Source organism: Pogona vitticeps, chromosome 2 (assembly GCF_051106095.1).
Source record: "Pogona vitticeps strain Pit_001003342236 chromosome 2, PviZW2.1, whole genome shotgun sequence".
Classification (NCBI taxonomy): Eukaryota; Metazoa; Chordata; class Lepidosauria; order Squamata; family Agamidae; genus Pogona; species Pogona vitticeps.
This window is the reverse complement of record NC_135784.1, coordinates 243,218,814-243,234,460: the sequence shown is the minus strand read 5'-3', so window position 1 is coordinate 243,234,460 and position 15,647 is coordinate 243,218,814. Positions and strand designations below refer to the sequence as shown.

At 43.0% G+C, this 15,647-nt stretch overlaps 1 long non-coding RNA gene across 4 annotated transcripts in view; it reads right to left on the bottom strand.

The window, feature by feature from the left end:
* Nucleotides 1–15,647, bottom strand: part of LOC140704886 (uncharacterized) — an 82,549-nt gene that overhangs the window by 58,373 nt on the left and 8,529 nt on the right. The gene's annotated exons all lie outside the window — the stretch shown is intronic.

The following is a 15,647-nucleotide window of genomic DNA, read 5'->3' as shown; positions in this document are numbered from 1 at the left end:
GCAAATTGACAGCACATTACAACAACGAGCAAAGGAGTAGAAAGATAATGGCCAAAATCTGAAATTGTTCCTTATTTATCCATGTTGGTTGGTAGATTCTGTGAACTGTAGTCTGAAGAAATAATCTTTCTCAGCTCTGGGAAAGGGTAGGGTATAATGTAAAAAACACATTCCAATCAGGTGAATCCATAGAATTAGTCAGTTTATACAGTGGTGCCTCAACTTACGAACTTAATTGGTTCTGGAACTCCGGTCGTAACTCAAAATGGTCATAAGTTGAAGCACCATTTCCCATAGGAATGCACTGAAATGCAATTAATCCATTCCAGCTGAAGAAAAAAAATCACACACCCCAAAGAAAAAGAACTGCAAGACCCATTGGAAAGGCTATGAATCTGGCCAAAGGAGGAGAAAAAAAGAAAAGCAAACAAACCGTGCAAGACCCTTCAGAAATGCAAAAAAAAGCAAAGCAGAAAGCATGCAAACCATGCAAGACCCATTGGAAATGTAAAAAAAAGCAAAGCAGAAAGCAAGCGAAGCGTGCACGACTCATCAGAAATGCAAAAAAAGCAAAGCAGAAAGCAAGTGAAGCATGCAAGACTCATTGGAAATTGAGGGGGGACTGAAAAAGCAAACAAACCCTCCAAGACCCATCAAAAATGGGGGGGAACCAAAAAACAAACAAACCCTGCAAGACCCATCACAGCATAGAAACCCACCCAGAACAGTTTTTTAAAAGCAGAAAGCAGCACCTTACCTTACCAGGCAGGCCAAAGCCTCCTCCGATCGCACTCACTCTAACCGTTGGGGTGAAAGAGCTACAAAGAAGCAACCTCTTCACCTACCAACAGTTAGCAAATTTGAATTCCCCACCCTTTCCCCCTGCCTTTTTCCAGTTGCAACTCAAAGCTCTGGCCACAAGTCGAAGCAAAATTGTGTGGTTGGAGCTAGGAGTAACTCAAAATGGCCGTATGTTGGGACGTTCATAAGTTGAGGCACCACTGTATATGAAATCTTTGTGTTACAATTACACTAAGAAGTATAAAATACAGTCTGTCTGAAAACTTGCTCTTGGGAAATAAAATGGAGTGACACGAGGGGTGTGTGATAACACAACTGTTTGCAAGGATTATAGTTGAGATTTACAGAAATAAATTAGTGAGAAAAATTAATTTAACACAGAAGAAAAAGGCATGAGACAAAATACCTTCCAGGCTAATGAATCTGTTTTGATATTTAGTAATACAAAAGAACACTTAACCAATGTGTGTGTATGCTTTGTAGTGTTTATGTTAACAACATAAATTTTCTGTTTAGGCTTGCAAACATCTATAAACCAATGGCTCACCAGTAGAGATGGGCATGAACTGGAAAAACTATGTATCCAGGTGGTTCATGGTTCATGGCTAACCACGAACCACAAAACACCCTGGACCCTGGAAAAACAAAATGATTTGCGGTTTGTTTTTCCAGTTTGTGCCTCGAGGACGGGGAACCTAATGTCTCCACCCCCTCCACCACCAACCCGCCCCCTTCCCACTGCCCCTGTCACCTCACTACCTAGGTCTGCCACCTTCTCCACTGCTGCCATCATCTTCAGAGACAGCTGGCCCAGCTTCCCTTCCAGAAGCCAGGCTTCTGTCTTTAAAGATGATGGTGGTGCAGGAGGAAGAGGCAGCAGAGAAGCCAGGTAAGGAAGTGATGGGTCAGCAGGAAGCAGGTAGGGGCATCCATTTTGCTGAAGCAAAAAAAAAAAGCACTTAGTGGGAAAAAGTTCAATGTTCCACTTCATTTTGCAAAATGGCTTGCACAAACTGAACCACAAATCACCTTGTTCATGGTGGGTTTTTTGGTTTGTAGTTTAGTTCATGCCCATGTCTACTCACCAGTGCAAGCCAGGTTGTAATTGTCAGACTTTATTCTGCTGGCAGAAATTCTTTTGTACTGGCACAACTACAGACATTGATCTGCTGGGAGTGGAATCTACTGGCAGAAAACTAAAAAAAAAGAGAGAGAGAGAGTAGAGAAGGGGAAAAGTAAAGGAGGCATTGTGCTGGCCAGGGTTTCTGGGAGTTGCAGCCCAAGAACACCTGGGTTACCCAAGGTTTGGAACCACTGTCTGAGAACAGAAGGACACAGCCACACAAAATTAGGCTGAGATGATAGCAATCCTAAATAATTTCCAATCTGCCTAGATAAGGAAAGGTTTAGATTCAACACAGTTTCAGGAGGCCTAGTGTTCACTCAACTGTCTTGGATATTTCAACATTACTTTCAAAGAGGAATTCTATGGCCAGAGGCACAGGATACTGTGGCCATTACGTAAGAGCATAAGAAGAGCCCTGCTGGATCAGGCCAAGGGCCCATCTAGTCCAGCTTCCTGTATTTCACAGTGGCCCCACCAGATGTCTCTGGTAGCACATGAGACAGCTAGATAGCTGTCTCCTGATACTTACTTACTTACTTACTTACTTACTTACTTACTTACTTACTTACTTACTTACTTACTTACTTACTTACTTACTTACTTAGATTTATATCCCGCCCATCTAGACCAAAGGCGATACCCCTCCCCTGCATCCGACATTTGGAGATACCTTCCTTTTAAGCCTGGAGATTGTACATCCCATCATGGCTTGTAACCTGTTATGGACTTTTCCTCCAGAAATCTGTCCAATGCTCTTTTAAAGGCATCTAGGCTAGATGCCATCACCACATCCTGTGGCAAGGAGCTCAACAGACTAACAACACACTGGATAAACAAATATTTTCTTTTCTCATTTTCCAAACACTCAATTGGAGTGGGTGTCCTCTGGTTCTAGTATTGTGTGAAAGGGAAAAGAGCTTCTCTCTATCCACTTTATCAACCCCTGCATAATTTTATATGTCTCAATCATGTCCCCCCTCAGGCACCTTTTCTCCAGACTAAAGAGTCCCAAATGCTGTCGCCTTTCCTCACAAGGGAGGTGCCCCAGCCCAGTCACCATTTTAGTCACTCTCTTCTGCAACTTTTCCAGTTCCACAATGTCTATTTGAGGTGCAGCGACCAAAACTGTACTCAATACTCCAGGTGCAGCCTTCTTTTTCATGGGCAGAAATGTTGGAGGGGATCTGCTGATGAAGGATTCCTCATTGCAGCCTCTGGTGGAAACCTCAGCTAAACTTATCCTCTGGTGAATATATGGGGAAAGGACATATCAGGGACATACCAACAGATGCCTTGAATCCATAGACACCCAACTTATCTTGTCTCTCTGACATACACCCAAAGAGGCTTGGTAACTACACCAGCCATGAAGCTGATGTTCTCAGCCATCCACAAATGTCTATGGACTGGATCAGTGGTTCTTAACCTTTTTGAAAGAAACCCCCCCTTGAGCCATTGAGGAAGTTATCATCACCCCCCTCCCTGAGGTGATGATATCTTACCTACCTACCTACCTACCTACCTACCTACCTACCTACCTACCTAGTCTCCCTCCCCACCCAGGTGCAAGGCAGCGCTTCACGGGGCGAGGATGAGAACCCAAGAGACCCTTTCCTTCTACCTAATCCACACTCAGTGCTCCCCTTAAGGAGAAAGGCGAGACATGGCAGGTAGAAAGAGCTGGATCATCTGGCAGCAGCAGAAGCACCGGATCTACTGCCAGCACTGCGGCTGCAGTCGCCTTCACAGGTTTGGCTCACTCCAACGCCCCCCTACTGCCCCCTTCTGTTCTTTTGCCCCCACACCGCCCCTTTTTGTTCTACCGCCCCCCTGAAAAATGAAATCGCCCCCTGGGGGGCATTATTGCCCACGTTAAGAACCACTGGACTGGATCAAATAGTGTACTTGAATAATCAAGTGAAATGGGGCTACTTCAAACCTGGGCAAAGTGCGGCCCACAGGCCACATATGGCTCGCAAACCGCTCCTGTCCAGCCTGCCAGTCACTGCTGAGTGAGCTGGCTCCAACTCCAGTCACCCAGCACAGCGGTAAGCAAAACTCGTGAGATCCGACACTGGGATCTCATGGGTTTTGACTTCCTCTTGAGCCACAGGCTGCGGAGCCTGCAGCTCAAGAGGCTGGAAGCAAGCACAGTGTCGGGGCTGCGGTCTCCTTCCCTCTGGCAGGGCTCCGGCGCCTGGTAAAGCGCTCCTGCACTCCTGTCCAGCTGCCCACCTTGCCTGCCATCTGACACCAACCCAGCCTAGCCAGCCAGCCAGCCAGCTTGCCTGCTTCTGCACACCCTGCTGGGACTCACAGGCTCCTGCAGGAGGCATGGGGATGGAGACCGCACCAAGCTTACTGCGCACAGCGCTCCGCTTGCTCCCTTTTTCCCCCCCAAGTTCATTACGTTTCTCCCTTAGCCCCCAACAACCCAACCCCCTCTCCCAGCACACTGTAACAAGAAGGGTTGAAGACATTGTGGAAAATCTGGAGTTTCAGCTGAAGAACTGAGCAGTTAAATTTTACTGTTTTACACTGGCTCTGGATGAGAGCTGCAATGTACGTGACACTGCCCAGCTGCTCGTATTCTTACGTGGGATCACTGCAGACTTCAGAATAATGGAGGAGCTGGCAGCCATGCAGTCAATGAAAGGGACAACAACAGGGAGTGATTTCCTAACGGAGGTAGATGCATGTTTGGAAATGTTGGGACTGAAATGGGACCAACAGATGGTTGTCCAAATCTGATAGGGGAAAATGTTGGACTTTTGAAGAGAATGCAGGATTAAGTGACAGAAATCAACCCTGAGCAGAAATTAACATTTTTGCATTGTATTATGCATCAGGAAGTATTGTATAACACCATGTTGTTGATGTTGTAACTAAAACAGTTAACTTCATCAGAGCAAGAGCACTGGGTAACAGACAGTTTGTTGCACTTTTGGAGGAAAATGAGTCTGAACATCGTGACATCAGCTACCACTCAACTGTCAGGTGGTTCAGCCTGGGAAAAGTGCTGAAAATTTTCTGGGACTTGAGAGAGCAGATCTTGGAGTTCAGTGTGAGGAAGGGAAATGACATCCCTCAGCTTTCAGATGCAGACTGGCTGGTAGACCTTAGTTTTGCTGTAGATGTGACTGCTCAGATGAATGAACTGAATGTCAAACTGCAATGCAAGGGCCTTTTTGTGCATCAAATGTACAGTGCAGTGAAGGCTTTCATGAGAAAGTTGCAGCTTCTCAAAAGCCAAATGGGGAACAATATTCTCACTCACATGCCAACACTAAAGGAAGCCACACCATCAGCTGATCACCTCCACAGGTATTCATCCATGTTAAAAGCACTGCATAGTGAGTTTTCAAGGCGATTTCAAGACTTCAAAACACTTGAGAGTGAAATGAACATGGTTTCTTCTCCCTTCACTTGCAATGTTGATAATGCACCTAGTGATGTTCAAATGGAACTCATTGACTTGCAGTCTGACACACTTCTGGCAGAGCACTTTAGGTCAGTCTCACTGCTTAAGTTTTACTCTTCACTCAAAGAGTGAAGTTTTACTCTTCACTCAAAGATATGCTCTTTAATATGCAGATATGCAGATGAAACCACTCTGATGGCAGAAAGTGAGGAGGAATTAAAGTACCTTATAATGAGAGTGATAGAGAAGAGTGCAAAAAACGGTCTGAAACTCAACATAAAAAAAAAATAAGATCATAGCCACTGGTCCCATCACCTCCTGGGAAATAGAAGGGGAAGACATGGAGGCAGCGACAGATTTTATTTTCCTGGGCTCCATGATCACTGCAGATGGAGACAGCAGCCACGAAAATAAAAGATGGCTGCTTGACAAATCTTGACAGCATCTTAAGAAGCAGAGACATCACATTGCCAACAAAAGTCTGAATAGTCAAAGCTATGGTTTTTCCTGTTGTGATGTATGAAAGTGAGAGCTGGACCATAAAGAAAGCAGACCGGCGAAGAATTGATGCCTTTGAATTGTGGTGCTGGAGGAGGCTCTTGAGAACCCCCTGGAATGCAAGGAGAACAAACCTATCAGTTCTAAAGGAAATCAACCCTGAGTGCTCACTGGAAGGACAGATCCTGAAGCTGAGGCTCCAGTACTTTGGCCATCTCATGAGAAGAAAAGACCCCTTGGAAAAAACCTTGATGTTAGGAAAGTGTGACAGCAAGAGGAGAAGGTGACGACCAAGGATGAGATGGCTGGACAGTGTCTGCGAAGCAACCAACATGAATTTGACAGAACTCCGGGAGGCAGTGGAAGATAGGAGGGCCTGGTGTGCTCTGGTCCATGGGGTCACGAAGAGTCGGGCACGACTAAACGACTAAACAACTACGACGACAAAGAGGAGACCTTTCCATTCATGAAGAGAGATGCTCTGAGGATTCTAGTCCTCTTTGGATCTACCTACATATGTGATGAAGTTCAACAAATCCAGATACAGATCCTCTATCACTGATGAACACCTTTCAGCTGTCCTTCGCATAGCCACCTCAGACATTCAGCCAGATTGTTCAACCCCAAGACAGACCGGATTTCTCTCACTAAACAAGCTGAATATCAAACCCTTTATAGCTTTTTGTCTAAAGTTGATCAGTTGGTTATCTTTAATATACAGCAAAAAACCTCTTTCGTATTTGTGAAGATTAACAAGTTTAAAATAAAAACAATCCTAACATCACTGTTTCATTTTATTTTTAAGTAAAGTTGGTTTGGCCCCCGAACACAGTTCAGATTTTTCATGTGCCCCCCCCATAGAAATTAATTGCCCACCCCTGGGCTACTTGGATACAGGAAAAAATTTCAGTGACTGTAGAGAAATACAATGCAGCACCATATGCATTCCATTTATGTCCCACCAGGTGTACAAAGATAGATTTAGCAAATGGTCAAGAAAACACTGTTTAAGTAGCTCATTTCTGGTTAAAAAGAGTCTAATTATTTTAACAGTTTAATTTGTTTTTAATTTTACCTGTATTTCATAATAATAATCATAAGTTCTGACTTTTGGTGACCCTTTTGCAGGATTTTCCTCCTTCTGGGTGTCCCTGGGACTGTGAACTTGCAGAAAGCCACTCAGGCTGGCTCTACTCTCAGGAGGCAGCATGGGGGATTAAACTCCCAAACTCTGGCTCTGGAGCCAGGTACCTAACCACTGAGCTATCCAGCTAGCTCTGTATTTCATATACATCCATAATTTTAAATTGTGCAGCACTCTAATGCAAGGAAGGAAGGGAGGAAAGGAAGTTTCTTTTAAAGGTCACAGCAGTGAAAGGGTTAAAGAAAATCCATATCCCATCTTCGGCAGCAGAAGAAGGTACATTGTGGGTTACCTCGTCCACCTGTTTAAAGATTGCTCTGCCTGTACCCTGTCATAAGATACATGAATGCAAAGATTATTAACAGCAGCCATTCCAGATATGACTCATCTTCAGTTAGTCATCCCACTACAGAAATGTCTCAGCTACTACTTAGAGCAAATGAATTCATAAGTCAGTTTTATCTTAACGAATAATGACATCTCTGTTTAAGAAGAAAAGGAGCGCGCAAGAGGCAAATGGCAATTTTAACACCACTCGGATTTGCCTTGGCAGTAATGAAGCTAAGTAGGTCTCTTGTGTAAGTTGTAGGAAGGGTGTGTGTGAAATGGAGGGACAACTCACAATCCTGGAAATACACCGGCAGAACAACTGTGCTAATGGAGACAGTAAGAGCAAGCTGGGAGGTTAGAGAAAATTACACACCGCAGTTTCTAAAGTAATTGGGGGGGGGGGGGGGGACTAACATAACATAATTGCACCAAGTATGATTTACACATACACAGCAAGTCCCTTATTGTTCTTTGCTTCACCGTGTTAGAAAAGTATGCAATTTTTCTTTTCAAAAAAAGGCCACCTACAGAGTTAATGAGTTAATGCTGGAATATATTTTGCTATGCAAACATTAAGGAATGAGAAGAAGCAAAGGAGATAAAAACGTTCAGTGGGTTTTCTAACCATTGCTTTTCTTGTCATATGCATTTGGTTGGAAGAAGGTAAGGCTTATGTTACCACACATAAAATCCTCTTAGAAACTGCAAACAAAGCTATCTCTAAGGTCAAGCAAAAAAAAAAAAAATTAAACTAATTGCTGTAGCTGAATAAGATTTAATCTCATCACTGTGTGGGCCATAAGGGAAGTTTAAAATTCCCTAATAATATTTTTAATAAGAGATGAAAAATTGGATTAAAGGCTTTAGATGCCTTGACAAAGTATAGCATCTGGTCGCATAAAGGTGTGAAAGTTTTGGCATTAAATACTAAACCAGAAGAAGTTAAGTTAAACCTATGGAGAACATAGAAACCCACTCTTGCCAAATAGATGAATGCTGGAGTGTGTACCACCAGGATAAGACTTTAGCTGGACCATCTGGAAGTCACTTAACAGACTTTGAAGCAAGCAGGAAGATCGCAGAACAATCAAGTAAAATGGGGCTACTCAGATACAGGACAAATTTTCTGTGACTGTAGAGAGATCCAATCAATGCAGCACTTATACATACGCAATTGACACCCCAACACATGCCCTAAAGAAGATTTAGCAAATGGTCGATATAATTCTATTGAAGTAATCCACTAATAATTTAATAACCTCAGCATTTTAATAAGTTTTGGTTTATATTTGTTTTATATATATTTGAAAAAGTCATCATGCTTTGTTCAGTTTAAACATCTACATGGATAGTGGAGCTACTCATAAAACTGGATACAGGTGTGTCATTTTTATTCATTTTTATGGGTAGCTCCACTGTCTATGGCCAGGTTGTAACTGAAGAAAGCATGAGACCTTTTTCAAAAAGTGCATTTCACTTAGGACATGGGGTTTGGCAAATACCAAAATACTTCTGAAACTAATTCAAACTGAGGGGATTCATTGGACATTGTTAACAACTGCATGCAAGGTAACCTTCCCAATGTGGAACACTCCAGTTGTGTTTGAATATAATTTCCATCATCCCCAGCCATTCCATACTGGAGGAAAATGATGAGCTTTGCAAAGCTTGCGGAGGAGGATTAGGAAGTAGTACAAAATTACTTCCTTGGACTTCATTTAAAAAAAAAAATAAAATCCTCAGACAGTGTTGGTTTTATACCTAGACATACTATATTTTTCTGTCTATAAGACACTACTTTTTCCTAAAATCATCACCCTAAAAAATTGAGGGGCATCCTTTTACATGGAAGTAAGCTGAGATAACTGAGAAGAGAACAAAATGGCATATACCTTGCCTCTATAAACAGACTCCCTTCAGCCACGAGGCTGAGTTTCCTACAGTCAGGTAGGTAAAGGTTCCCGTTGACATTTAGTCCAGACGTGTATGACTCTAGGGGGCAGTGCTCATCCCCGTTTCCAAGCCATAGAGTCAGCGTTTGTCCAAAGACAGTTTCCATGGTCATGTGGCCAGCGTGACTAGACACGGAACGCTGTTACCTTCCCACCAAGGTGGTACCTATTTATCTACTTGCATTTTTACATGCTTTCGAACTGCTAGGTTGGCAGGAGCTGGAACAAGTGACAGGAGCTCACTCCGTTGCGTGGATTCAGTCTTATGACTGCTCGTCTTCCGAACCTGCAGCACAGAGACTTCCATGGTTTAACATGCAGCACCAACATGTCCCTTAAGGAGACTTAGCTTCTTCCTAGCTTCTTCCAATCTGGCCCTGAACAAACCAATTGGAACACACCTCCTTGGAGGTGGAGCCTGTAGGCTCAAGATTCAACAGAGACAAAATGTCCTACATTCTGAGCTCAGAGGCTGAATCCTCAAAGCTAAGTTTTCTTAATTTGTGGGTTAGAAAATTGGGGGGGGGTCTTATAAATGGGAAAATACAGTATATATTGTTTGAATTTCTGCAAACATCAGGGTTCATCATATGCTGCTAATACCTCCCTGATTTGCTTAACGCTGTCTTGACCACTTACATGCATTGGCATTTGTAGATCTGAGATCTGTATGACTATATATCAGAGGATGTGGGGGCAAAAAGTTGGCCACATACCATTGGGGCTCGCTGCTCCTAATATATAAAACAACAGAAATCCGTGTTTCATCACACAACAAAGTATTCATTGCTGACGTTATTTTCTTTCCTTTTTCAGTTGGTTGGTTTAAAAGGATTGATCTGCGATACCCACCGAGTGCAAAGTTTATTCAGTCTTTTCAGCCTAAGCATGGAATTAATGGCATGTTGGTTGCAGATCTTCTATTGCAGCAACAGCAGTTATAAAAACCATGCATGTTTTGGTGACATGTTTGCAACTGCCTAATTAGTTTACATTGAAATGGGAAGTGTTTTCAGATGGAGAGGTTCTTCCAATCCAAAGGCCCTGGGCATCTATTCCATCTTTGCTCCCCCAGGCCCCGAAATGAAGACGCAAGACAATAACTTTTGGATAAAATATGGGCCACACTTTATTAAACCAATTCTGATTAATGCAATCAACCAATTCCAAAATTGAGGGGGCCTGTGGTAGTGCGGGGAAATAACTGCCTGGCATCCAACCAATCCTTATAAGTCAATGGGCGAGTCCCAGGCCCCAGGTTCCAGCTGTCTTGACGACAGGAGCAACCCGGCAGGCCTCTATTAAACACCCCAGACCTCGAGCCATCTATATTTTGATGACAGTCGGTCCGAAAGTGGCCCAACACATCTTGCCGCCTCTGGCTCTGTAATCGCACGATCAGCAAAGCTGGAAGGTCCGATGCGCTGTAGGCTTGGCATAATTATCAAAGGGACACACCGTGACAACCAGTTTTTCCCGCACTACCCGCCAGTGTGACCGAAGATAAACCACCATCAAATGCCAACAATCCTTCTCCAGTGTGAGATAGGTGAAAAATCCCCCCATCCAATAGCCAATCAGGATAGAGGTCAAAAATTCCTATCCGGCCCCTAAAACAGGCGACCTAAAAAACACACTAGAAAGAGGGCGGGCGGGTGGATGCCAAAAGTGAAAGAGGACAAGCCGAGGGCTGGCACCACATATAAGGGCCAACCCTCACCCCTGTCATGTGGCCCAGCTGTTTTGCCTCTTATGGGGCCGGGAGAGCAAAGCCGCCGTGCATTTCGAGGGCGTGGTCACGCCCCTCCTTCGCATGAAACCTTCCCTCTTTAACCCATTGTCTGTAGTGTTAAAGGGGGGCAGAAGAAGCACAAGAAAAATAGGCCAGGGTTCCAAAAAGGCATTGCTATCTGGAGCCCCTGCAAAATGCTGTGAATGCAGCAAGGTGACTGTACCTAGTGGCTTAAACAGACCACAGGGTTTAATCATAAGCATACAGCTTTAAGTGGTAGAGATTAGCACAAATCTCCAGTTTGGTGTTTCATGCTGGTTCGTTTATTGGCTGAACAGGTGTTTGATGCTTTGCAGCTCCATCTCCTTTGGTGGGCGCCCACTCAGAGACAGTGCCCAGAGAAGGTGAGGCAGGAAAGCCAGGGCACTTCCTCTGAATGGGCACCCACCACAGGCGGCAGGACTGCAAAGTCTAGATAAGCAAACCAGCATGAACCGCCAAACTAGTGGTTCCTGCCCGTCACTAGAAATGGTTTCTTGATGTAATCTGACCTGACATTTTTCAATAGATGATGAAGTATATAAACAGTCTAAATAAATAAATAAATGTACAATAAAGGCTCCCTCTGGAAATATGAGCTCAAAGAAAAATATCAGGAGACACAAGGGCTGACCCTGAGGAAATCGCCAAAGGAGCTCAGCAAGAAGATTCTTTCTCATCCAGGACCACGAAACCTCTTTGGGAGCCTCTGTGTATCAGTTGCAGGGGAGCACAAGCAATGAAGGGCTTGCTGGTGTGCTGCTTGTGGGCTTCCTATAGGCAGCTGGTTAGCCTCTGTGTAAACAGAATGCCAGAGAGGCCTCAGCATGGCTCCTGTCTTATCTTCTGTTTTCCTCCAATTCTTGAGATTCCACCTCTGCTTCCCACAGAGCAACCACACAAGCAGTGGGAAAGAGCTTTCTCATTTCTTATTTATGGAAGAAGCAAAAGGAATAACATCAGAGCTAGCAAGATCAGAGGCCATGGCTGCTAAGAGTCGCCATAGTCTACAAGTCACAGCTATCCTCTACAAGTTAGAGCTGTCCTCTATCTCTTGGTCCAAGTGAAGCATGATAAAAAGTCTTCTAAGCCTTCCTATGAAAGGTAATATCACTAGTTGCTGGCTGTCTTGCAATTTGCCATTTTGAGAGCTCTGCATCTGATCTGTGCAGCTTTCCCTCCAATTGACTCTTCTCCAGCTACAATAACAATATTAAAAAGACAGCAAATAGGTTTCCGTTAGGGTAAACATTCAGAATTGCTTTAAAGACAGCAACTGGAGTTCTAAAGCTTTTTTTCCCCTAGACATATAATCTTCAAAGTGAAGAGAATTTCTTTGCTTCTTAAGTGATCTCGGAAAACTCATTTCTTCTCTGAGACTGACCCCCCATTATCTCTGTCCTGCACTCCCCCCCCTCAGTCTCCTATTTCTTTATCCTTATCTTCTGAAATTGACATTCTATCATTATTTTTCCAAATCACAGGTTACCGGGTCCTTTCATTAAGAAAGAAAAAGGAGTACTTATATGGAAGAAAGCTAATTTCATCAGAGACTAAAGCTTTTTCAGCTTCTGATTTATTTTACAGTGCCACACTCAGGGCCATGTTCCTTTTCCTAAAGTACTTTTTAAAAATACAACTATTTTTTTTTCATTTCTACAGTTGAATCTCAAGCACATGAAGCAAAAGCCATTAAGTGTACTTAGGATTGCACTAGGCATTTAAGTAAATTTGTTTCTTTCCCCCTACAATATCCAACATCCTAAAGTTTTTTAACAAGTCTGTCACAAACTTTTAAAAAAGTTTTGCAAGAGATTATTTTTTTTGTCACCATGTTTGTTCTTACCCTTTATCATGCTAGAGTGGAAGAAATTATTTTCCAGCAGAGGGTTATGAGCACTGTCCTAACCTGCTTGATATTGATAGAGGGAGGCTGTGTTGGTAGAAGGAAGTACAGTGGTACCTCGCTAGACGATGACCCTGCTATACGACGAATCTGCAGGATGGTGACTTCTTTGCGATCGCTATAGCAATTGCAAAATGATGTTTCCTATGGAGGATTTTCGATTGACGATGATTAGGTCCGTGCTTTGCAAACCATTTGTTCGCAAGACAACAATGTTTTCCGGCTCCGCAAAATGGCTGCCCTGTATTTTCCGGACCCATGCTTCGGAGGGCAGCCGTTTTAACAGCTGATCAGCGCTTGGAAAATGGCTTCCCCTATGGCCGATCTTCACTGGATGACGAGGTAATTTCCCCATTGGAATGCATTAAATGGATTTCAATGCATTCCAGTGGGGAAACAGTTTCTGCTGGACAATGTTTTTGCTTAACAGCGATTTCAAGGGAAAGGATTATCATCATGGTGCGGGGCACCACTGTATGGCAGGAGGAGGGAGCACCACCTCATGTGGGTAGCTGATGGATAGCCCAGAAACAGGGTGTCAAGAGGAAGATGGAGGAAGTCAGCTTGAGACCTTCTGAGCTCCAGTCCTAGAGACATACTCAATCTAGGCCTTTGTATCTGATTGTAGGCAATCATTCCAGCCAAAAAAAAAAATCCATGACTATTTGAAAATTGCTTTACAAGAACCACACATATAAAAAAAAACTTATACTGCAAAGCTGCACCTATTTCCTTAGAAATACATGCAATTGAGTTCCACGAAACATGCTGTCACATAAATGTGTACAGGATTGCAATGTTATAAGCACAGTGAGTTTCACAGCAGCCTATTTTGAAAGCCAATACTGACAAAATAAAAGCTTATTCAAAGGTAAGACAAAGAGAGATCATTTAAAGCCCACATCTGGGTATCCACATAACAATTATATTTTCATATACCTGCATAGCAGATGGCATGGAGATATAAACTCGCATGCGTGTTGTTCCTATATAGTTCGAAAATGCTCACAGGTTAAAATAACCAAGAAGGCTGTTTCTTTTTTATTTATGGGAAAACAGAGGAAATAGATTATCACTCCTGAAAGTGTCGTCCCCCCCCCCCCCGTTAAAAAAGAATACTAGAACAATGGATTGGCATCATCTGTATCTCACACAGAAGAGGTCTTGTCAGAAAAGGAGTAGGAATACATTAACATTATTTGACAATAGTACACTGAGGAGTGTAAAAAACATAAGATGAATGATAATTGCCTTAAGGCAATTAGTGCTTCAAGAGAGAAATTAATTACTAGGCACCGAAAACAAGGAAGTGGAGAGGTAGTTGCAAAACTCATTACACAGATTTCCTTTCTAATCGGCGGAATGATAAAGATGGTTACTTCCTCCGAGCGTAGTAGGCTGCAACTACAGCAATTCAATTAAAAATGATCTCTCTGACCTACATACACATTTCTGAAATACCTCAGAATAATCCATAACACATAAGGAGTAAAACCCACACTAAATAATAATGAGGCTTTTACGCATCCAGACACAACACTTGTCTAGTTGTAATGGGACTGCCGAATGCAAGGTCAGCCAAAGTGCTTCCAGGAGTACTTAATTTCATCCAGTATCAAAAACAAACAAGCTCAGTGCAAAACCAAAGCAAAGGGAGAGCAACAGATAATGAACCCTGCTTCCTAAAGTAACAATGAAAGGAGTTAATGAGTAGGCTCCAAATTACTAGTTGGACTCATGCACAAGATATCATACTACCCCAGTAGAACTATTCCCCTCTCTCTTCCTCTTCCCCACACTTACTTACTTTGTTATTATGAGTTTTTAAGTTGGAACCAACTTATTGTGACTCTAATAGGGCTTTCAAGGTTAGTGAGATATTTAACAAGTAGCTTTACGAGTTCCACTTCCCCAGTAAGTTTCCGTGGCTGATCAGGGATTTAAACCTGAGCCTCCTGCATCTTATTCCATCATTCTATCCACTACAATGGGGTCTTGACTTGAGAACTTAATCCGTATTGGAAGGCGGTTCTCAAGTCAAAAAGTTCTCAGGTCAAATCTGCATTTCCCATAGGAATGCATTGAAAACCATTTGATCCGTATCTGCACTTTTCCGTCCATAGAAACTAATGGGAAGCTGCTATTCTGCCTTCGACCACTAGAGGGGGATATTTTGTTTCTTTTTTTCTTAGGTCAAGAAAGGTTCAGGGAAGGCAGGGAAAATACAGTCCAGGCAGTACCAGGCAGTCCGAAGACTGTCTCCCAATCCACTCTCTAAACGCTGGGAGGAGTGAGGAAGCAGACAGGCACCCTTTTCACTGGCCAACAGTTAACTAAAAGTTCAAATTTTGCACTTTCCCTGCCTCCCACGTGTTTTTTTTCAGTTCTTAACTCAAATCTAAGTATGTAAGTCAAGTCAATATTTTCCTATGAGAGTGGTTCTTAAGTCAAAATGTTCTTAACTCAAGCCGTTCTTAAGTCAAGACCCCACTGTACCTATATCACACTGTGTATCACATTTATTTACCTACCTATCTACAGTAGCTATAGCTGATGACACTTCTCTTGTCCATACATAAACCAGAGCTAGGAAATGTTACTCTAAAACCCCAATATTTGTTAAATGTTATGAGTAATGCCTTGTTTGTTACTTCTCATGCTGGCAATATTATTTTTATTCATTTTTTTCTTTACAAAA